Genomic DNA, 23,649 nt, shown 5'->3' with positions numbered 1-23,649 from the left:
GGGCGGGCGCTTCGTCATGTGTGCTGCTGTCTGCAGGAGTAGGAGCTGATCCCCTCCGCATACGCGGGTACACACAGGCACACACACCTCCAAGAACTGGAGTGTTTTTTGCGGGGGCGGATGGGGATTCCTCTGCTTCCCACTATCGCCCCTGGGACTGTAGCTCACACTCGCGCCCTCTGCCTGATGGCTCAACTCCTTCCTTACCCCAAGCGATACATCTCCCCTGCACCCCTGGAAAGAACCCCAGAACTCTCCATGACCACTGATTTCCTCCGCGCGAGGGGGAAGGAACTTCTGTGAGCCATATTTGCTCAACACCTGTCACGCACCAGGTGTCCGGCTCTTCCCAGCTCTGTAAACTCGAGTCTTATCCTCCTTTCCCAGAAGATAAAGCTGAGATCCCCAGGGTCACAGAGGATGGGACGAGCCCCGCCCCTGACATTTGCTGGGTCCAGGAAAAGGATGAAATGCAACTCGACCTATCAGGTGTCTTAACTATTTAAAAGCTATACATCTAATTACACTTTGTGGGATAAAATGTTTGCCTCTTTTACAGACACACGTTCATAATAGCAAAAATGAAAAAAAAATCTGCAAAGCTATGCATTTTATTTTATTTTATTTTATTTTTTACCAGAGATGGAATTCATGACCTCACGCTTGTCAGGCAGGCGCTTATGCCACTAAACTAAATCCCCAGCCCAAGATACACATTTTATATGACATACACTTGGCAAGATATCAGCACTGATGGGATGTTTTTACTGTGACAAAAAGTAGGAATCCTCTTGGTGCACCAGAAATGTTTGGACAAAGTAGCAATGCAATAAAAATAAATGCTTCAGCTGGGTGTGATGAGATCAGCCAGCAATGCATAGCTGAGACCCTGACTCAAACAAACACAATGTTTTTTAAAAATACGATAAATGAGCCCCTAGCAGGGCGTAGTGGCTCACGCCTGTAATCCCAGCTCTCAGGAGGCTGAAGCAGGAGGATCTTTGCAATGTCGAGACCAGCCTGGGCTACCGAGTGAGCTCAAGGCCAGCCTGAACTGCACAGTGTGACCCTGTCTCAAAAAGACAAAAGAAAAAGATAAATGATTCATAAATTTTTATATTTCTTCCATAAATTTTTTTGCCTTTTTGTAAAAATGCAAATTGTATTATTTTAATGTTTTAACAGGACTTTGTAAGAATTTTTTGATGATTCAAGAAACTGCTCAAGAGCAGCATAGCAACTAGACTCATCAAAAAATTCTTATGGGGCTGGGGATTTAGCTCAGCGGCATAAACACCTGCCTTGCAAGCAGGCAGTCATGAGTTCGATCCCTGGTACCAATTAAAAAAAAAGAAAAAGAAAAAGACAAAAAAAATTCTTACAAAGTCGTGTTTAATAACTATGTTTGTTTTTGAGACAGGATCTTGCCATGTAGTGCAGGCTGGCATTGAACTCACAGGGATCCTCCTGCTTCAGCCTCCTGAATGCTGGGATTACAGGTGTGAGCCACCATACCTGGTTTAATAACTGTGTTTTTTTTAATTCTAATTTTGTTTTCCCACAGAATTTTTAAAAGATAAAATACTATTGAACCTTGCAATCTGCCAGCATGCCTTGTTTCTACAAGAAGTATGCCAGACTATGAGACTACATAGCAAAGAAGCTTTAAGAGCATTTGGTTGGGAGAAATAGAAAAACCAGCCCTCAGGGAAGACTGGACTAGCCCAGAGATTGACCTATGTCCCTGACTAGTCCTTGTGTTTTCAGATCCTCATATGTTTTCTTATTTATAACATTCCCACTGGAGTCTTGATGGTCTTCCTCGCTCTGAAATCCTCTGTAGCTTCAGCTTGGCCCACAAGGAGACAGCATCTTCAATCTGTGTCACGTTAGCAAGGCGTGCAGGATTTGGAATGCCCAAACACCTCATGCCATAAGCATGATGCCATTCAGCAAAGTGCTGCTGGAAGGCCTTTAGGCCTTCGGTAGCTGTAGCTTCCACAAATCGCACAACTGTAGTAGGCCACGTAGCTTATATAGTCAGTAGAGGCTGGGCTTGCTATTCCAGCACAGCAGTAGGGTTTTGGGGTTGTAAATAATCTCATTCTCTTCATCTTCACTTTTACTCTCACTGGTCTCCTCTTCTTCCTCCTCTTCTTGCTCTTCTCCTGTCCTGACTTGCTTGTCTTGTATATTTTCTTGAGTGAGCTGTTGATGTTCCCTAAGAATCTCAATGTATTCATACCTCTGGGCTTCTAGGAAAGCAATGGCTTTTTTTCTGTGTCTCTCTTAGTGCCCTTGGATTTGGGATTTTTGGCAAATGGGGAGGTGTTGAGTGATTCCAAGGACTTTCCCTTTGGTGCTAAATAGCCTCTGGGCTTGCTCTTCAAGGATACCAACATATTTCAAGCCCAAAGCGAAGAGTGCAGGCTTTAGTCTGTCTAGGCCCAGAGGGGCCAACTCCTCAGAGGAGAAAAATATAGACAGATCAAGACAGGCACCAGCATGGGTCAGGGCACTGCTTGTCTCTTTCAGTCATCCAGGGAAGCTACTGTTCTCTCATTTCCTGTCAAATTCGGTCTGTATCTTCCCAAAAAGTTCATTCTGATCTTGAAGGAGCTCCACTCTGTGTAATTCTGAAGATACTCAAACAGCATTTCAAGGTATCTCTCATACACTAAATTCTTCCTTTATTTCCTGTCAAATAACTGGTCAAAGACTGACAGGCATGTGATATAGTCTAGCTTCTCAGTCACCTTCAGGTTAATGTACCTGAGGTAACAGTCATGGGGGTCCAGGTAACAGCCACATCTCTCTTCATCTGTGATCTCCAAGTTTTGTGCCTCTTTACTTGGATTCTCTTGAGCTTTCAGGAGCTCCTCCAATTCTACTGATCCTGGCACACATCTCATTTGGGTGCTTCCCGTGGAATTCCTTTATTTGCTTGAGTCTGTTGCAGAATTCAGCAAATTCATTCCGTCCTGAAATGGCCTTGAGCGCCTCCTTTCATAACGCATCCTCACCGCCATACAAATCACTGAGGTTCCCACTGATCTCCATAAACCTGTCTTGCGTGGCCTGAGTGTGGTAGTCGGAACTGATCTGGTCCCAGAGTATGGACTTCTTAGATGAGCATCTCTTTGGCCATTACATTCACGAGCCGTTCCTTCTCCTCATAGTACAGCCACTGCTGTTCTGGAATCATCTCCATCAACCCTTTGTGACCGCACAATTCAGGCCACGGATACAACTGGAAACAGCTCCTACTGCCTGTGCGCCTGTGTCCCCTCACTGCCAATAACTATGTTTTTTAAAATTATTTTTCTTCTTTTTTTTTAAACTACTGTGATTAAACCCATGATTTTCACACTGAGCTACATCTTCAGGCTTATTTATGTATTTGTGTTCATGAGCAAATAGAAATTTATTTAAATGCAATGTCATCTTCAATGTATTTAAGAATCTTGGGACAGCATGCCAGAGGTACTGGAACATGTCACCTTTCCCTACAACACCCTTGAAATTCATCCAATCCAAGTTCACAGCTTCAGAAATGTAGTTGTTCCTTTAAGTCAGTGTTCTTCAGGCGCCTGGTTTTTTTTTTTTTTTAAGAGAAAGAAACAGAAAAAAAGATACATGGAGATAAAAAAAAGGGTAGAAATAATACAGAATTACAGAAAAATAAATGGTAAGAAATCACCAGTTGATAAGTTACATATTGTCATCTTAGAAATAGTTGTTCAGGTTAAAAAATTAAAGTATGTAAAGTGACATTCAAATAGTGACACTGCCAACAGTTCGATCTAACAAAAACTTAGTAATATGGTTATTGGTCCTATACACTTGTTTTTTATCTTAAAGAGGGTAAGATTAAACATCAAAACAGAACAAAACAGTTCAAAAAGAAACAATTTAAAGAAATACAGATTTCAAAGCAAGTCTACTGAAGATCTTCACTGTTTATCTAATTGTCTCTAGTTTCTTCCAAATAGTTGTCCCCATCCTTACACACATTAAATACATACTGCATGTTATAGAACTAATCAGCTCATTACAGGATGATGAAGGCTTTTTAGGTCTTCAAGATCTGACATTGGGGAAAACAATAATAACTACCATAGTGTCTCTCATTCTCTTCATAGTAGCTGTCCTTATTTTTACATATGCTGAAATTGAACATAAGACTAGACTAATATCACTCTGATCAGTGAATAATAGTATTGCTAGATTTTATATCATAATGCTACAGAATTAGCATTGGGTTTCTTAGTGTCTCTTCTCCAGAGTATCTGTTCATTACATCTTGCATTATATAATCTGTTCCCATAAATAGTTTTTTAAAAAATCTTCTCATGTGTGAATTTCTATATGTATATCTATCCTCTCTGTATTATTGGGAAAAACAAATCATAACAAGACAGCAAAACAAATTCCTAGAAAAACATTCAATGAAAAAGACATATAAGACCACAATATTAGGTGATCTTAATATAGTTAAGCACAGTATTACATAGTTATTTTTATAAAAACACAACTTTGAAAACATTATAGGACTTGAGAGCAGTTAATAATCAAAACCGGTATGGATATCTTTTACATCTTGTCATCTTCTTACATCTTGTCATCTTCAGAGTAGTTGCCTCTACTTATAGACTTGATACTATCAAGCATACCAAATTTGAATAACATCAGCTAAGGCAAAACCGCAGCCTAACAAACCAGATTCAGATAAGATCAGTCATAGTAAGACAATGTAAATAATACAGGGTTTCAGTTTAAGTTAATAGGAAATTAAGGACAGTTACCATGGTATAACCTGCTATTTTGGAGTCAGATGTCTGTGTCCTCAAATCTGATATGAATGGACAGACTGGAACAAATTAAATTCAATCTAAACAGGGTGATACTGTGTCTTTTAACTCCTGATATACTATTAACAATGACCTCTGCCTTTTTAAATAGTGTATCAGGCTATTTATACTAAAGATTATAACTTACCATTTCTGCCACATGTCTGCTATTCCACTTTGCTGCTATAATTTGTCCACCTTACTCCCTCATTCCACTGTCTCTGCCCTGTTCATTGAGACCTCTCTGCCACTGTTGCTGGAATCTTGGTATCCCTTCCTCTCTCTGGAAAGTCCTTCAGCACTCTGTAGGGTTGGGTTGGTGGCCATGAACTCCTACAGTTCCTCCTTGTCTTGGAAGCATCTTATTTCTCCATTAACATTGAGAGAGAGAGTTTTTCTGGGTATATGAGTATTGGTTGCAATTTATTTTCTTTCAGGACTTGGAATATTTCCCCCCAGACCCTTCTCGATTTGAGAGTTTGTGTTGATAAGTCTGTTGTTATTTTGATAATTTTCCCATTGTAGGTCATTTGATATTTTCCCTGACTGCTTTTAATATTCTGTTCTTTTGGTGGATTTCTGGAATCTTGATTATTATATGTCTGGGTGTAGATCTGTTTTGGTTGTAGGTAGCTGGTGTTCTGTATGCCTCATTTATCTGTATATCATTTCTTTTTCCCATACTTGGGAAATTTTCCTTTAATATATCTGTGAATATTCTTTGTATTTCATTTTTGGTTGCTCCTGCTTCCTCGCTCAAATGCTTTATTCTTAAGTTATGTATCCTTTTGTCATCTTCTAGCCTTTGAATTGTTTCTTTCTGGTTCCTCGTTATTTTTAAGAGGTCTTTTCTTTCATGATCATATATCATAAATCTCTCTTCAAGTTTCAAAAGGCTAACTTTACTTTCTGCCAAGGCATTTTGCCAGTATTCAATGGAGTTTTTAGTTTCCTAGTAATCTCTTTGGATCTGTTTCATGTATTCTAGGTTGTGTTTAAATTCTTCTTCAGAAGTTTGTCTTTCTTTTCTAATTTCCTCCATTCTTCCATCTGTGTTGTCCAGCTTATCATTTCTTTAATTAATCTCTTTATATCTTGCATCACTTGGATCAGAAGTACAGTTTTAAATTTGCCTATGAGGTCATGAAGGTATTTATTTCAGCTGATGTTATGTCTAGTATTGGATGGTTACTGTGCTGGTCCTCTTATGTGTTTACTTCTCCTGGGCTTATTTTCTCACCTTTGGCAGCTGGAGATTTTTTTTTAAATTTCTATCTCTTGTCATGTTTCTGATTTCTTTCATACTGGAGTGTCCTGGGGGTCTCTGACCCTCTCTGTATTGCTTAGGGCCTTTCCTAAGCGTGCTGACTGAGGTTTTGCTGCCCTCCCCAAATTGCTGTTACCTGAGATATCTTAAACTGCCTCCCAGGGGCTTGGGATGGTGCAGAGACACTCACCCCAGGCTGCACAGTCCAGAGTTCACAACGCAGGCAGGTAGGCCCAATTCCCCGAAGGTGGTCAAGCACGACAGGAAACCAGAAAGTTCTGGTTCTGTATTTTTGATTATTGTCTGAAGAGATGTTTTCAGAAGCAGCTTCTCTGGGCTCCATTAGCTGCAGCCGCTCTGTGGGGATCTGGTCCACAGGCCTGGTGGCAGCGAAGACACACTTGCCTGCCTAGGGACCTCGGGGGTACTCCGGCAGTGGGGGCTCCCTCAGCACCAAAGGCGCCTGGTTTTTCGTTTGTTTGGTTTTTTTTTTTTTTTCAAAGAAGGGAAATCAAAGTATCTCAAAGAGGAAAGAAAATCAGTTGAACATTGCTTAGGTTTGTGTAGGCTGGAATGAGAGAAATCCCCACTGACTCCAGAGATGGATTAATTCTTTACAGCTTTGTGAAAATGGGGAGAGGAAATGACATCCTGCAGGGAAAAGCAAAAGACTAGAAAGATTCAGAAGTGAAGATCCATTTGACAGATTATAACCACTGCATAAATGAGGACTTCAGCTCCTAAAAATGGGGCCGGCCTGACGAGACAGCCTGGATCAGATTTGGAATCTGCCACATGGAATAAAAACCATTTGTAGAACAGCTCTTCTGACTTTTGAGGGTAAGTAAAATATGTGGGGAGAGTGTGAAACAAGAGAGGAGAAAAAGCCCTGAACAATCCATGAGAAAATGCTGACATCACAGTAATGTAAAAAAAAATTCAACAGAGATTTTACTGACTGATTTGTGTTGTAGGGCCACCAACTTTGACCATGCAAAATAGTAGAAAAGGCTAGAAAGAGGGATTTGGAGAGGATGGATTTGGACTCCTGATTTGATTATTTAATTTCTTGTTTTTTCTATTTAAAGTAGTCTTTGGAGCTGGCCATGGGTGCACACCTGTAATTCCAGCATTTGGGAGGCTGAGGCAGGAGGATCATTGCAAGTTCAAGACCAGCCTGAGCTATAAAGTGAGCTCAAGGCTAGCCTGAACACCATAATGAGACCCTTTATTTTTTGGTCAAAAAGATCAAGAAAGAAAGAAATAAAAAGAAAAGAAGGAAGGAAGGAAGGAAGGAAGGAAAGGAGGAAGAAAGGGTGAATGGAAGGAAATAAAGTAGTCTTTGGGCACCAGGAAGCCTGGCCCCACCCCCAAGACCAGAGTCAGTTGGAGCTGGTTGTTGCTGTGGAGGGAGTGGGCTGGGGCTGGAGAGGGGCCAGGAGACCCAGCTCTGCTGGGGGCCCATGGTTAAGAAGTCACACTGCTCTTCACAGAGCCTGAATGTAGTGGCAGGGGACAAGGAGCAGCAAGCTGGGGATAAGGGACCCACCTCGGCCCCCAGTTCCATTCTCTTCTGGTGCCTCCCCACTGGTGGCATTCTCTGCAGGCTTGGAGGCCTTCCTTTTCTGGTTTTCCAACTTGCAGAACTCTGGGGCTGTTAGCTCTGCAGCCTGGACCTCCATCTCCAGCTTGTAGAGGTCAGGCTTAGAGGGACCACTGGATATCTGCATGGGGCTACTGGGCATGAGGAAGACTGTAGATGTAAACTGGATAACAAATTCACCTCCCTTCTCATAAAGAACATTAAATGGTTACAGCAACGCATATGTGGCACACTCTACCACACCCGTCTGGGCCTTGTTCTCATCTTCCAATGCTCTTAAATTAAACACTCTTTTACCTCACTCAGAAAGACATGGGAAGTTTGCATTTCCAGGTGACCCTGTTTGAAGGTGTACTTCTTATACCTCAAATTCAGCTTTTTCATGGCCCTTCTGCTGCTGCTCTTTGGGATTCTGGATAACGGTTTTCTTTCTATTAGTGGCACACTGCTTCAGCTAATGTGACCACATAACTTCTACTGGTGTGCAGTTAAATGAGTGGGCAACTTTGTTCAGGCTTCTATCACTTGTGTGTTCTGGTTTCCAAGTTTGATTAAGTGTCGGGCAACTTGAGCACAGGGCTGAGCTGCCTTCATGACATCTTCTTTCCTCCCTGTTACTTGGGTCCCCTGGGGCATGCCAGTGACAAAAGTGGGAGCCACATGAACATTGAAGCCACTGAAACCATCCACATTGGACCCCAAGGTCAGTTTTGACAAAGTCACCTTCCTTGCGTATGTAGCCCTGGTCACTCTTCAAAGAGAAGTGTGATGTACAGTTATTTAACCAAATGCTGGTGGCAAAGGCAATTCTGTTCTTCATTTCCTTTTCTTGCTTGAAGATTTTTCCTATCTCTTCCATATTTATGGCTTCACCTTTCTCAGGCTCAATCCCAAGACACCTGAGCTGGATTCTTCTGCCCAAGATCGAAGTACTGAGTCGGTGATGGTGCTCTCATCCTACACTTGGTCACGACCAGGGCTTTGGGATAGTTTGTTCCCTGCTGCTCGTCTTTACTGGTCACCTTTCCACCACTACTGCAGCATCATTTCCCCTGAGCTGCTGCCTCTGTTTCCCTTCCCAGCCAAAGGCTGTGGCAGAAACCCCTTGATCTGCCTTATTTATTTTTGAGATAAGTTCTCCTTATGTAGTTCTGTTCAGGCTGGACTTGAACTCACAGTGATCCTAAGAATTCCAAATGCTGGGATTACAGGAATCTGCTACCATGGCTGGAACTCATGTCTTTATGTATTCATTTATTTATATTTTGTTTGTGTGCGTGTGTGTGTGTGTGTGTGTGTGTGTGTGTGTGTGTGTGTGTGTGTTTTGAGACGAGGTCCCCCTTCATAGTTCAAACTGTTCTTAAACTCACTATGTAGCCCAGGCTGGCCTCAAACTCCTGTGGATCCTCCTGCCTCAGCCTCCTAAGTGCTTGGATTATAGGAGTGTGCCACCATGCCCAGATTTTTTTGGAGGGGGACAAGGTCTCACTATGTAGCACAGGCTGGCTTTGAACTCATGCCAATCCTCCTGCCTCAACCTCCCACGTACTGGGACTACCAGCATGAACCACCACACTTGGACACTCAGGCCGTTAAACAGAATTTTTTTGTTGTTTTCTTGTTTTTTTGTTTTTGTTTTTGTTTTGAGACAGGGTATAAATCAGTTAATTGCCCTGGCTGGGCTGGAGCTATGATCTTCTTGCCTTGGACTTCCAGAGTGCTGGGATTACAAGTATATAGCACCACACACCCAGCTATTTTTTTTCCCCCAGTAAAAAGTTCTTCCTTGTAATTAGTTCAGTATAAAATGGGCTACCAGAATGTTTTACTTTCATTTGGTTCTAAGTGTATTTTTCATAGAGATTTCCTGTTTGATCTATGGAGGATTTTTGTTTTTAGTTTTTATTAGTAGGTTTGTGTATATAATGATTACTCTTTTTGGGGCCTTGGTACCTGTACATAATACATCTCAGTTCTTTTTTCATGCCTTTCCTTCTCCTTTAGTGTCTTCCTTCTCCCTTCATCTTTTTTTTTTTTTTTGAGACAAGGTCTTGTTATGCAGTTCAAATTGGCCCTGAACTCACTATGTAGCCCAGGCTGGCCTCAAAGCTGTGGTAATCCTCCTGCCTCAGCCTCCCAAGTGCTGAGATTACAACTGTGCACCCTCTCTCTTGATCTACCTCTACCTCTCTCTTGATCTTCTTCCCATTTTTCCCCTTTTCTCATATGAGAAAGATCTATCTCCTCGCTTCTTATAATTTATTTTTTATTTATATTTTGAGTTTCTCATGAATGAGAAACCATGTGATATTTAAGCTTGTGTGTCTGATTAATTTCACTTAATATTATAGTCTCAAAAAATAAAAAATATTATAGTCTCAAGGTATATCAAATTTTCCTATGATTTAAGTTTGTCCTTGATGGCAGAGTAGTACTCCACTGTGTGTAAATACCACATTTTATTCATACTTTTATTTCTTGGTGAACATATAGGTTGCTTCCAAGATTTAACTGTTATAAATTGTATGCTGGGGTGTGCATGTATAACTTTAACATGATATTTTCAACATTTTCAGGAACATACGTACAAGGGGAATAGCGGTGTTGAATGGAATGTCTAGGGTTTTTTTTTTTTTTTTTGAGGAATCTCCATTCTGATTTTCATAGTGATCATACTAATTTATATTCCCATAAACAATATAGAAGAGTTCTTTTTCCCCTACAGCTTTGCCAACACATTGTTGTTGTTGTTCAAGGCAAAGTCTTGCTATGTAGTTCAGGCAGGCTTTGAATTCACTGTGTTATTCAGGTTGGCCTCAAACTCAAGATGTAGGTCAGGCTGGCCCTGAACTCACACAATCTCCCTGCCTCAGCCTCCTGAGTGCTGGGATTACAGATGTGTACAGACATGCCCAGCTCAGGTCTTTTATTTTTGAGGGAAGGTCTACTTTTTTTTTTGAGTTATTTGTGCAGTGCATTTTAGATATTAGTTCTCTGTCCAAGAAACAGCTGGCAAAAAATTTTCCCCATTCTGTAGGTTGGGTGTTCATTCTGTTGATTTTTTTCTTTTGCTATGCAAAAGCTTTTTAATTTGAGACAATTCCATTTGTTGATTCTTGAGACTATTTCCTGTGCAACTGATTCTGTTCAGAAAGTCTTTGCCAGTGACTTGAAGAAGTTTATCTTTCCCTGGATTGTTTCTGTTTTAGCATTTAGCATTTAATCTACTTTGATTTTAGTTTGGTATTTGGTGAGAAATGTAGGTATAGAGTCAATCTTCTCCAACTGGGAGGCCAGTTTCCCCACACCTTTTATTGAAAAGGTTATCTTTCCTTCAGTGTACAGTATACCTCCATGAAGTCTCAGTTCAGAGTTCATGACTTCAATCCTTTGTGCAGTTTTCCTTAGAACCTCACTAATCATTGTGCAATCCCATGGAAACCACAACTATCCTCAGCAAAATTTTTTTGGCAGGAGATTTGCAAGTAGCCAATCTGAAGGCATTATTTAGATTCCTTACTGTTGATTGGCTACTGCCCTGTAACCCATCTCTGGCAGATGCATGAGCATTCTGAATCATAACAGGTTGCTCTCTGAATATTCTTGGTCTTTTTTGTCTTCTTCATCTTTCTCCTCTTCCTCTTCCCCCTTCTCCTTTTCTCCATCTCCTCCTCCTTTTCCTCCTCCTCTACCTTCTTTTTCTCCTCCGTCTTCTTTGATACAGGGTTTCACTATTCATGCTGACCTTGAATTCATACCGATTCTCCTGCTTCAGCTTCCTGAGTGCTGACATTACAAGCATGCATCACCATGCCTGGCTAATTTTGTTCTTAAAGCCCTAAGATCCCTAAAATGCTACCAGAACACCCTGCATCTTCTAAGATTTTACTAATATAGTACTTTATTAAATTACATAATTGTGGGAGATACAGCATATTTAGTATTTAAACTATAAAAATAAGCATTTACAGGCATTTTTCTGACACTATCTGAAATTTACAGGGTTTTTTTTCTTTATAATATTGAAGATTTAATTTAAAAAGTGGACCTTTGTTCTCCAGTAAACCTATATCAGGATAAGCCAGGATTTTGAGATTTGTGTACTGTTTTAACATCTCTTTCGTGTCAAATCATAATGATTATTTGTAGGTCACTGCTGTAGTCTTAACTGTACTTGTCGTATAGTGGCCAAAGCTGGAAGACATTTTAAAGAATCCCTGCAGTCATCCTACTTGCTGTTTATATACTATTCTTGTTTGGAGAAAAAGTAAAAGAATTCACAAATATCACAAACTAAACTCCTGTTTAAAACTAAACATAAATGCCTTCAGCTTGAGAAATAATTTCTTTATAACTAAGCAAACCACAGCAGAAACCCCACATCAGTGGGTTTTGTTTTGTTTTGCTGAAGAAGTTACAAGATAACAGCATCCCAAGGGCGTCTCTGTTGAAGCTGAGAGGTGGAACAAAAGAGAGCCATTGCCATGGAGGTGATGTATAGAAAGATATCAATATTTCAGGACAGGGAAAGAGGGTGATTAAAAGAAGAACCACTGCTCTAGAAGATAATGCAGAAACCCATAAGATAACATTGAAGGGGCTGGGGATTTAGCTCAGCGGCATAAGCACCTGCCTTGCAAGCAGGCGGTCGTGGGTTCGATCCCCGGTACCGATAAAAAATGAAAAAGACCAAAAAAAAAAAAAAAGATAATATTGAATAAGCAAATTCATAAAGACAAAAGTAAAATACAGGTTATCTGGAACCTGTGAGACAAGGACTTCAAGGTTGGCTTCCAAGATAGTTCTCTGGGTACTGCTGCCACTGGTTTCCTGGCTTTTATAGTCCTCTCCAAGAATGAATAGGGTTATGCTCTGTCTTGCCAAATCCTGAGTTCAGAATTGTTCTGAGCACCCAAAGGTCAGGAAAATGTTGTATGGTAAGGATCCTTACATGACCTAGAAAAAGTAAGGGCCCTCCCAGGGGTCTATCTGCCCCAGTCTTGAGATCACTTAGGCAAGGTACCTCGCTGCTACCTTCAGTCCTCACTTCGGTCAAACCCATCTGAAATTTGCAGTTTTTCACAGTTTCTGGGCGCTCTAAGAAATAACCTCCATGCATTTTGGAGATCCACTCTACGTTTTCTGACCCCTTTGTCAAAGGTCATATAGTTGAATGTGTTTGGGATTGGTTGTTTCTACATGCTGTTTTGTTCCACTGATTGTCCTGTCTGATTTTGTGCCAGTGTTATGCTGTTTCTATCACTATAGTTTTATAGTATGACTTCAAATTCAGAATTGTGATGCCACCCATTTTGCTATTGTTCCTCAGGATTGTTTTTGATATTCTGAATCTCTCCTAGTTATATATCAATTTTAGAATAGTTTTCTCCCATTCTGTGAAGAATACTGTTTGTGTTTTGATTGGGATTGTGTTAAATCTGTATATCAACTTACCTATCCAGGAACAAGGCCCATCTTTCCATTTTCTAAGTCATCTTCAATCTCCTTTTCCAGGATACTCTAGTTTTCACTGGACATGTGTTTCACTCCTGTCTTATTTTTCTCTTATTGCTGGGACAAAATATTCAAGAAAGAAAGTTGAAGAAGAAAAGGTTTATTTAGCTCACAGTTTGTGGAGGTTTCAGTCTGTTATCTGCTGATTCCAAGGCATTGTGGCAAGGCAGAAGGGCAACAGTTTCAGGTAATACAAGACAGCAAAAGAAACAAGAGCAAATGAGAGAGGGGGAAAATCAAGTCTCTTTTCCTCCCTTACATTTTTAAGCAGGTTACCCATCTTACAGCATGTGCAGCTCTCACACCATCTCCATGTCTTCCTCTTTTTTTTCTGCACCCCACACAGTATGGAACCATGTCTTCCTCTTGCACGAGATAAGGAGGTTTACAATGTGAGGACCCTGGCCTTCTGCTGAGTCTCTTAGTTAAACTTCTAAACTCAAGTATTAACCAATGTATTAGGAACAGTGTATTAACTAATACAATGCACCCTATGTCAACTTGGCAATCAGACATATTTCTTTAAACACATTCCTGGATACAAAGACATACTTATTCTATTTTTTTGGAAGAGTGGCTATGAGGAATCAAACTCAGAACCTTGCACTTGCCAGACAGGCGCTGTACCACTCAGCTAAATCGCTGACTCTGACATGCTTATTTTTATCATTTCATAACTTGAAAAATATAACACAGGTTTAACAATCTTTAAGAACCAATATTAAGGGCTGGGGGTTTAGCTCAGCGGCACAAGTGCCTGCCTTGCAAGCACATAGTCATGAGTTCGATCCCCGGTAAGAACCAGTATTAAATCTATCAACATTACATTACATTAGAACCATAACATTCTACCTCTGGCCCTCCCAAAATTCATGTACATTCCTTTATGCAAAAGGCATTTAGCTCATCTCTAAGAGTTCCCAAAGTCATAACAGTTTTAGCATTGCTGAAAAGTCCAAGTCCAAAATCTCCTCCAAGCTATAAGACAAACTTGAGCTGCAAGACCCAGTATCAATTAAAAGTTAAATGCTTCCAAGCAAAGAAGACAGCCTGAAAGTCATCGTTCAGACACTGGAATCGAGCATCATGAGGAAGACAAGAAGCAAGGAAGTGGGTCCCTGGACCCAGGAAGAATCTGAAGTGTGAATTGAAGCCCACAGAGAGAGTAAAAAGAAAAACTTTAACGAAGAAGAAGGCAGTAGCTGGTGGTGCCTTCACCCAGAGCTGGACTAACTTTCCAAGAGGAGCTGTTGGAACCTGGCAACACGCAGTCACGGTGATGGTGGTATCTGGCAACTCTGGAGGACACTGCAGAGAGACATGGCAGTGGAGGGGAGTAGCAGATCTGGAGGCCTGTACAGGCTGGTGGTGAATGCAAAGGACTCAGTCCCACTGCGGAGAAAGTGATTGGCCCGGAGCCATTTTGAGGTTGGGCTGGATAAGCCTGGAACCAGAACTTCTGCCAGCTTCCTCCAGCAGCTCCTAGCTGGTCACAGACCCTTGGAAACTGCTTGGACTGCGGCAAACCCAGTGAATCTGGTCTTGGGACATTGGTGGAGGCAAAGACTTTACGTACAAATTCCAGGTTGCACAGGAACTATTGCAAAGAATCAATGAATAGGATCTTGCCCTACTGAAAAGTTTTGCACAACCAACAGAGTGAAGAGACAACCCACAATGTGGGAGAAAATGTTTGCCAGCTGTTCCTCAGACAAAAGGTTACTATCAAGAACATATAAAGAGGGCCTGGGATTTAGCTCAGTGGTGTAAGCGCCTGCCTGGCAAATGTGAGATCATGAGTTTGATCCCGAGTACCAAAAAAATAAATAAATAAAGAACTCAAAGAAATCAGTCCTCCCAGATTTAAAGACCCAATAAAAAAATGGGCATCTGAAATGAATACATGCTTCTCACATGAAGAAATACAAACAGCAAATAAATATGTGAAAAAATATTCAACATTACTGGTCATTCAAGAGATGCAAATTAAAACACTGAGATTCCACCTCACCCTGGAAAGAATGGCTAATATCAGGAAATCAATCAATAACAAATGCTGGAGAGGCTCTGGGAAAAAGGAACCCTTCTCCACTGTTGGTGGAACTGCAGACTGGTGCAGTGTAGGTGTGGAAATCAGTGTGGTGATTCCTCAAAAAACTAGGATTAGAGGTTCTATTCAACCCAGCTATTCCCCTTCTTCTCAAAAGAATTAAAAACGTTATACCAAAGTGATATATGTGCACCCATGATTATTAGCAGCACAGTTTATAATAGCCAGATCTTGGAAACAACCTAAATGCCCACTGACTGAGGGATGGATAAAAAAGATGTGGCATATTTATAAAATAGAGTACTACTCAGCTATAAAAAATGATAAGCTGGACACTTTTATAGGTAAATGGATGCACTTTGAGAACATACTTATTAGTAAAATAAATAAGACACACGTATAAATATTGTATCATTAGTGCGACAAGCTGAAAGAAAAACGTGTGTGTGTGTGTGTGTATGTGTGTGTATAATAGTTAAGATATACAACTCATTTCTCTGAGTTTACTGAAGAGAAAGATTTGTACTGATATTGTTTGGACAATTGAAGGTAGATGTTTTGTGTGCTCTGGGTGAATTATTTGGGAATGACAATGCACAATGTATGTACCATTGTTACCCCCTGACTGATGTATTTTAAATTTTTGCTGTAGTTTAAAAAAAAAAAAGTTACAACACTTCCAACATTCAATGGAACAAGATTAAACATTTTCATTCCAAAAGTTACCAACAGGGGAATCCAAAGGATTTGGGCCAAAGCAAGCCCAAAACCCAGCAAGGCAAACATTAAGTTCTATAGTTTCATGTCCAGCATCTGATGTAATCTTTGGCAAATTGTGAGTTTCAAAGGGTTTGAGCGACTCCACCACTATGGCATGTCTGGTGGTTACAGGGCCCATAGCTTCTTTGTTGGGCCTACTCTACTCCCTCATTGCAATTTTCGTCAGACAATCCATGTTTCTGGCTTCTTCAAACTTCTGGGGTCTCCACTCATCTTTGTCCTCACCCTCACAGCTTCACATGTTTCCCTCTCAGGGGAACACTTCCTGGCCTCCAGGCCTTCTGAAATCGAGCTGGAAGCCTTCAGAAACCCATAACTGTTGCATTTTTTGTGCACCTAAAACCAGTGCCATGTGGATGATGCCAAAGTGTGCTGCTAGCTAGAGCCGTAGTCCTTTACCTCTCTCTTGGCTGTAGGGGTCAAGTGCTTGGGTCACAGGATTCTGATTCCAACTCTGAGGAACAGATTTTCTCTGCTGCCACCATTCTGGAACATGGTATACTATGGCATTCTCCTCAAAGCAGTCTTTCACCTTTGCAGTTTTGAAGCAGCAAAAGGTGGAGAAGCCCTCAGGCCATCTTTTCTATTTTTCTGTTCCTTCTCAGCAATCCATATTTCCTATAATCTGTCTTTGCAGTCCACAGTTTTCTGATCAAACTTGAAACATTTTAAATCATTCTACTGGGTCCTGTGTTCTTGATTTGCATCATAAATATGGCTAAAATCCCCCAACAATAGCCATGCCATCACATCAACATTTGACTGCCTTGAAATTTCTTCTGCCAGATTAGTTCCACCACTCTTAATTTTGGGCTCAGGCAAGGTCTCTGGATACAAGGAAAATGCAGACAAACTTTCTGCCAAGCCATATGTTTTCTACAGTCCAGCAGCCAAGGCAGTCCTTCTTCCCAGCAAAAATCTCCTGAGTTTGGTCTTTACCAGCAGTATTTGTATCAGTCTTCCGGTCTTCTGGACTCTGACCAAAATCTCCCATACAGAACAGCCTAAGGCATTCCAGTGCTACTCCTTCAGCTCCCATCTATGAACCTTTCCAAACTCTTCCCACAAGCCATTCCCAAAGGCTGTTGAACCACACAGTCAGGTAGTGTTATAGTGACAACTTCATTTCTGGTACTAAATTCCATTTTGGTTACTTTTCTCTCAATGCTGGGACAAAATACCTGATAGTGAAAGTCAAGGAAGGAAAGATTTATTTACCTCACAGGTTTACAGAGTTTCCAGTCTGTAATTAGCTCCAAGGCAGGGTGGCATGGCAAAGGGGCAACAGTTCGTGGCAGCAAAAGCAAAAGCCAAAGCAAATGGTGTGAAGCAAGCCTCTTTTCTTCTATTGTAAGCACCTCCATGTGTGTGTAGCAGAATCTTTTCAAAGTGAAGACCCTATTCCCCTGCTGAGTCACTTAAACCTCTAAACTTCTCAAATTGACATAACATATTAACCATTATAACTTCCTTGTTAGATTAATTCCTAAGTATTTAATTTTTCTTGGTGTTATTGTGAGTTGTAATTTTTTCTAATTTCTCAGTGAGTTCATCAATTTTTTTTTTAGATTTCTTTTTTTGGTGCTAAGGACCAAACCCAGGGCTTCCAGCTTGCTAGACATATGTTCTACCAATGAGCCAAATCCCCAGTCCCTCAGTGAGTTCACCTTTGCTGTATAGAAATATTGATTTTTGTGTAATTTTACATCTTTGTATTTAGTTATTATTCTAGAAGTCTTTTGATAGAATTTTTTGGATTTTCTATGTGAAGAATCATATAACCTGTAAATAATAATTTGGCTTATTTTTGTTTTTCTTGTTTGATTGCCCTTGCTAATATTTTTCTCCCCTCCTCTTCTTCCTCCTCCTCTTCCTCCCCTGCTCCTCCTCTTCCTCTTCTCTTCTTCCTTCTCACTTCCCTCTTCCTCCCCCTCTTCCCTCTTTCTCCTCTTCTTCCTCCTCCTCCTCCTCTTTTTCTTCTTCTTCCCTTCTTCTTTTTTTTGACAAGGTCTCGCTGTGTAGTCCAGGCTGGCCTTGAACTCACTGTGTAGTCACAAACTCACAGCAATCCTCCTGCTTCAACCTCCTGAGTGCTGAGATTTCAAGGGTGCATCACCACACCCAGCTCTTGCTAATGTTTTGAGTGCTATGTTGAACAGGATGGTGACAATGGATATCTGTGATAGTTGAGTGTCAATTTGAGTAACACCCAACTAGATTGGCTCATTGTAGCTGTGGATGGGGAAAAGCCACCCTAGCAAGGAGTATTGTCAGAATGGTCTAAAATAGAAACTAAGACGTAAGACTTGCTTTTGTTTCCTTTGAAGGAGCTCTAGTCTTTGCTTTCACCTTGGACATCATGTCTTGGCTTCCAGCACAGACTCTTCAGTCTCCTGATACAGAGTCACATGGGACACTACAAAGAGCTCCAGGCTTCCCTGGATCTGTGGCTCTCCAGTATGCAGACAGCCCGTTTGCACTCTTCTACACCCAACTCTGTGGGTGGCCCTCGTAAGCCAACCTGTAAATTCTCACACATTTGTGTTCTATCTTGTATTACATCTGTTTCTTTAGTAAGCATTCCTACAATATCCTTCTCTGGTTTCTTATTGTAAAAAGAAAGCATTCAGTTTTCCCCCTTAATACAATGTTGGCAGTAGGTTTGCCATTAAATGGCTTTTATGAGATTGACATAAGGTCCTTGTATACCTGTTGTCTTCAGGTTTCTGTTTTGTTTGTCTTTTTGAGACAGAGTCTCACTATGCAGTTCAGGTTGGCCTTGAACTCACTTTGTGGTCCAGGCCAGCCTCGAACTCACAGTAATGCCCCTGCCTCAGCCTCCTGGGTGCTGGGAGTGCTACTTACCCATGCCTGGGTAATTCAGTATTTTAATCATGAATAGATGTTAGATTTTGTCAAAGGCTCTTCTGTGTCTCTTGAGATGATCATGTGATTTTTGTCCTTGCATCTGTTTATGTGATGGGCTACGTTTAGATATTTGCATCTGTTGAGCCATCGTGGAATGAAGCCTAGTTAATCATGATGTGTGATCGTGTGTGTGTGTGTGTGTGTGTGTGTGTGTGTGTGTGTGTGTGCGCGCGCGCTTTTTTTTATCGGTACCGGAGATTGAACTCACGACCGCCTGCTTGCCAGGCAGGTGCTTATGCCGCTGAGCTAAATCTCCAGCCCCAGTGTGATCTTTTTTTATGATTTGTTGCACTCCATTTGCCAGGATCTTGTTGAGGATTTTTACATCTATATTCATTAGACATTGGTCTATAGTTCTTTTTTTTTTGGTTGGATCCTTGTCTGGTTTTGAAATCTGAATAATGGTAGCTTCTAGAAATATATTTGAGGATACACCTTCCCTTTCAATTTCATTGAAGAGCTTGAGGAGTATCGGTATGAGATCATCCCTAATTCTTGTAGAATTCAGCAGTGAATCTGCTGAAACCTGGGTTTTTCTTACTACTTTAATTTATTGCCTTTTGTTGGATTATTCAGGATTATCATATCATTTTGCTTCAGTTTTGGTAATTCATATTGCTGTTTCTTCTGAATGCTCCAATTTATTGACATAAGGGTTTGTGAAGTAGTTGTTAATAATCTTCTGAATTTTGGCAGTGTCGATCGTGATTTCACTTTTTTGTTTTTTTTTTTTTTTTGAGACAGGATCTCACTGCGTAGTTCAGACTGGCCTTGAACTCCTTGTGTAGTTGAACTTGGCCTCAAACTCACCGCAATCCTCCTGCCTCAGACTCCTGACTGCTGGCATTACAGACAGTGTGTTCCACCACAGCCAGCTACCTTTTTACTTTTATTTGATCTGATTTAGATCTTCTTTCCTTTTTTTTGGTAAAGCTGAGTAAAGATTTATCTTTTTTTTTGCTCATTCTTTGATTCATGGATTCTGTGGAGGCTTTTTTAGCCTCAATTTCATTAATTTCTGCTCTGATCCTTATAATTTCCTTTCTTACACTTGCTTACACTTGGATTGTTCTTGTTTTCCTGTTACCTTGAGGGGCATCATTAGGTTATTTGGGCTTGCTCTATTTTTGTGACATGGGCATTCACAGCTATCAACTTTTCTCTTAGAACTGCTTTCATTTTGCTCTGTAAGTTCTAGCATGTTGTACTGGCATTATTGTTCAGTTCTTCCAAACAATAATTTATTTCTTCCTTGGTTTCTGCAGTAACCCACTGATTACTCAAGAGGGTACTGTTTAATTTCCATAATTTCTGTTTTCATTTGCCATTGATTCCTAGTTTAATGGAGCTGTGATTCGATAAATGCATATCATTTTAATTCTTTCACATTTACATAGCATGCTTTATTGGCTAGTAGATGGTCTATTTTAGAGAAAGTTTTAAGTTATGGGGAGAAGTTTTAAGTGGCAACTGTTGAATAAAACACTGTAAATATCTACTAAGTCCATTTGTTTGAAGGTGTTGTTCGACTCTAATTTTGTTCAAAAATTTTTTTTTTGGTCTAATTGATCTATTTGTGACACTTGGGTATTGAGATCCCCCATGATAATCATGTTTTATCTGATTTTTTATGCCCTGTAGTACTTGTTTTATGAAGTTTGGCGTACAATTGTTTGGTGCACATGTTAATAATTATTATCTATTCATGTTGAATTGTTCCTTTAACCAATATATAGTGACCTTTTTTCCCTTGTCTGATTAGTTTTGAAGTCCACTTCATCTGAATATAGGATGACTGTACTTCTTTTCTTCAGGTTCCTGTTGCATAAAATGTTTTCTATACTTTGATAATTTATATTTATTGTTGTGCTGGGGTTTGAACTGAGCATCTTTCACATACTAGGCCAAATGCTGTACCACTAAGCTGCATCCCCAGGCCTATGAATTTTTGAGTTAAATGTGTTTCTTGTATATAGCATACTGTTAGATTTTGTTTCTTGATCTATTCTTCCAGTCTGTGTCCTTTGATTGGGGAATTGAGATCATTCACATAGAAAACTATTACTGATAGGTATTTTTAAAATTTACTCTTGTCATTGCCTTATTTTCCCATTACCGATTCCTTCTTTCTCTTTAATTGCTCACTGTACCTTGTGCATTAACTCTGTCATCTTATTATTAACTTCACTGTCTCTTTCTAGGATATCCTTGAAAAGTTTTTGCAGTGATGATTTGGTGGTCATGAATTTCTTCAGGTGGTCTTTATGTGTCATGGAAATATGTTTTCTCCATCATTTGATAGTTTGGAGGATCTATTTAATATATGCAGGTAGTTAAGTTCTCTTGTTCTAATGAAGAATGTGGCTTTTTGTTCTTAAGTTCACTTTTGTTGTTCTGTGTGGAGATAGGAGATTCAAAACCTGATTTCTAATTTCAGAAATTTTCACTCCCCCACTGTCAGGACGCACACCTGTAATCCCAGCACTCAGGAGGTGGAGGCAGGAGGATCACTGAGTTTGAGGCCAGCCCTAACTGCATCTTAAAAAGACAAAAAAAAAAAACAACAACAACAAAAAAAAAAAAACCCAAAGCTTACACCCTACTTCATAATGAGATTTGTGTATTTTTATAATTCTATATAAACTTATTTCCCAGTTATATGTTCTGTTTTATGGGACTGTCTTTTTTTGAGTGTGTGTTACAATATCTCACTGTGTATTCCACCTGGCCTTGAACTATGTAGTCCAGGCTGACCATGAACTCATGATCCTCCTGCCCCAGCCTCCTGAGTGCTGGAATTATAACCTCCTGGCCAGAATTGTCTATTTCTGCATCAATACCAGCTCTTGATAATTGTAGATTTATATCTAGTTTTTTGAGACAGGGGCTATGTAGCCCAGGCCTTGAATTCATGGCAATTCTGCCACAGCCTCCTAAGTGCTAGGATTACAGACATGTGCCACCATGCCCTGTGGTAGTTAGTTTTATAGTAGCTTTTGACAGCTGACATTGCCATGTTGTTATTCAAAACAATGAATGCTTGCACTGACCAGAGTAGATGTTGGCCATAAATTGTGTGTATGAAATCTGTATATATCTGAGCATAAATGAAATCTATTAAAACTGTGCACTAAAGCTGAGCATGGTGGCTCATGCCTGTAATCCCAGCACTCGGGAGGATCTTTTGAGTCAGCAGGAGGATCATTGAGATTTCGAGACCAGCCTGGGCTACAAAGTGAGCTCAAGGCCAGCCTGAACTGCATAGCGAAAGACCCTGTCTCAAAAAAAAAAAAAAAAAAAAAAAAAAGAACTCTGTGCACTGATCGGGTATCAATGCAACTGCAAATCTTCCTCTTCTTAAAAAGGAACTGTTATGGCTGAGGATTTAGCTCAGTGGCATAAGCGCCTGCCTTGCAAGCGCAGTCATGAGTTTGATCCCCAGTACCAGAAAAAAAAATTGACTGTTGCACTTGGCCATTTGCTTTTTCACTTAAGATGAAGTTTGAAAACTTAAAAAATAAGAAGTATTTTCAATGGAATCACACTGAATCTACAGATAAAACATTTTTGCACCAGGACCAGCACTCGGGAGGCAGAGGCAGGAGGATTGCTGTGAGTTCAAGGCCAGCCTGAGCTACATCATGAGTTGAAGACCAGCCTAAACTACATAGCAAGGCCCTGTCTTAAATTTTTTTAGAAGTTCAGTTAACATTTTTAACATTAGTATTTTTTGATATTCAGTCTTCTCATTCTTGAACATGTTGTAATTCTATATATGGGGCATCTCATGTCTTCCCAAAAGTTGAATAACTTTCTCCATGAAATTCTTTAACATTGTTTCTTAGGTTTAATCCTGTGATCATGTAATTGTCTTCTCCAGATTCCATGAGGCATAACATCTGTCTGGATTTACATAACTCAGAAATCTGAATGTGTGAAGATGTAGAATTGACATGTTTCTTCTGCTAAAGCCATTTTATTTCCTAGCAGGGAATAAGTACAGATGGAGCAATTACAGGAACTTGACACAAAACGTTTTAAAGAGGAAAACTAGCACACTCTGCTGAGTGATTTGGACAATGGAATTTTGTTGTAGTTTTTTTCTTTTTTCTTCTTTTGAGACTGAGTCTCGCTATGTATCCCAGAGTGGACTCAAACCCTCAGCAATTTTTTAGCCTCAGCCTGCTCAATGCTGAGATTACAGGTATACACTATTACAGCCAGCAATGGGGGTGGCTTTGAAAAATTAACGTTCCTGTACTCCCAGCACTTGAGAGACTCAGGCAGGAGGATCACCATGATCTGGAGGTCAGCTTGGCTACAGTGAGTTCAAGGACAGCATGAATTACCCAGTGAGGCCCTGTCTCAAAAAAAAGAAGAAGAAGAAGAAAGAAAGAAAGAAATTAAAATACAAATTTTAGATGACTGGAAAACTTGCGGCAGGTTTGTTTTAGGATCCCCTCCTAAGTTCAGGGTAGATCTCATACAGCTAAATGCAGATGATGGCAGTGTAGCTACAGAGCTGTGAGTGGATTTGAGTACTGACCTAGAGTGGGTACATCTTGAGACCAACTGTGATAGGAAGAAATTCAAAGATCATTTCTGGATTTTAGTGGCCATGGTGCATGGAATCATGGCTCAGGATCAGTGGGGAATG

At 40.3% G+C, this 23,649-nt stretch overlaps 1 protein-coding gene and 2 pseudogenes across 2 annotated transcripts in view; all 3 read right to left on the bottom strand.

Annotated features, from left to right (window-relative positions):
• Nucleotides 1–605: 605 nt before the first annotated feature.
• On the bottom strand, nt 606–6,420 carry LOC134475649 (splicing factor 3A subunit 3-like; annotated as a pseudogene).
• Nucleotides 6,421–6,563: 143 nt separating this feature from the next.
• LOC100716403 (proliferation-associated protein 2G4-like) lies at nt 6,564–18,933 on the bottom strand (annotated as a pseudogene).
• The window catches only part of Hexa (hexosaminidase subunit alpha), a 27,241-nt gene continuing 16,910 nt past the window's right edge, over nt 13,319–23,649 (bottom strand). The window contains exon 15 of one of the 2 annotated variants that reach the window (XM_063246786.1): nt 13,319–17,245. The gene's annotated coding sequence lies outside the window, so the exon portion shown is untranslated. Of the gene's footprint in view, nt 17,246–22,935; nt 23,353–23,649 lie in introns of those variants that run through there. The other variant, XM_063246785.1, reaches the window with a different exon arrangement.

This window comes from Cavia porcellus, unplaced genomic scaffold (genome assembly GCF_034190915.1).
Source record: "Cavia porcellus strain 051 isolate PalLab524CR breed Dunkin Hartley unplaced genomic scaffold, mCavPor4.1 scaffold_4, whole genome shotgun sequence".
NCBI classification, from domain to species: Eukaryota; Metazoa; Chordata; class Mammalia; order Rodentia; family Caviidae; genus Cavia; species Cavia porcellus.
The sequence above is the reverse complement of the archived record's forward strand: the minus strand, read 5'-3'. Positions and strand labels throughout refer to the sequence as shown.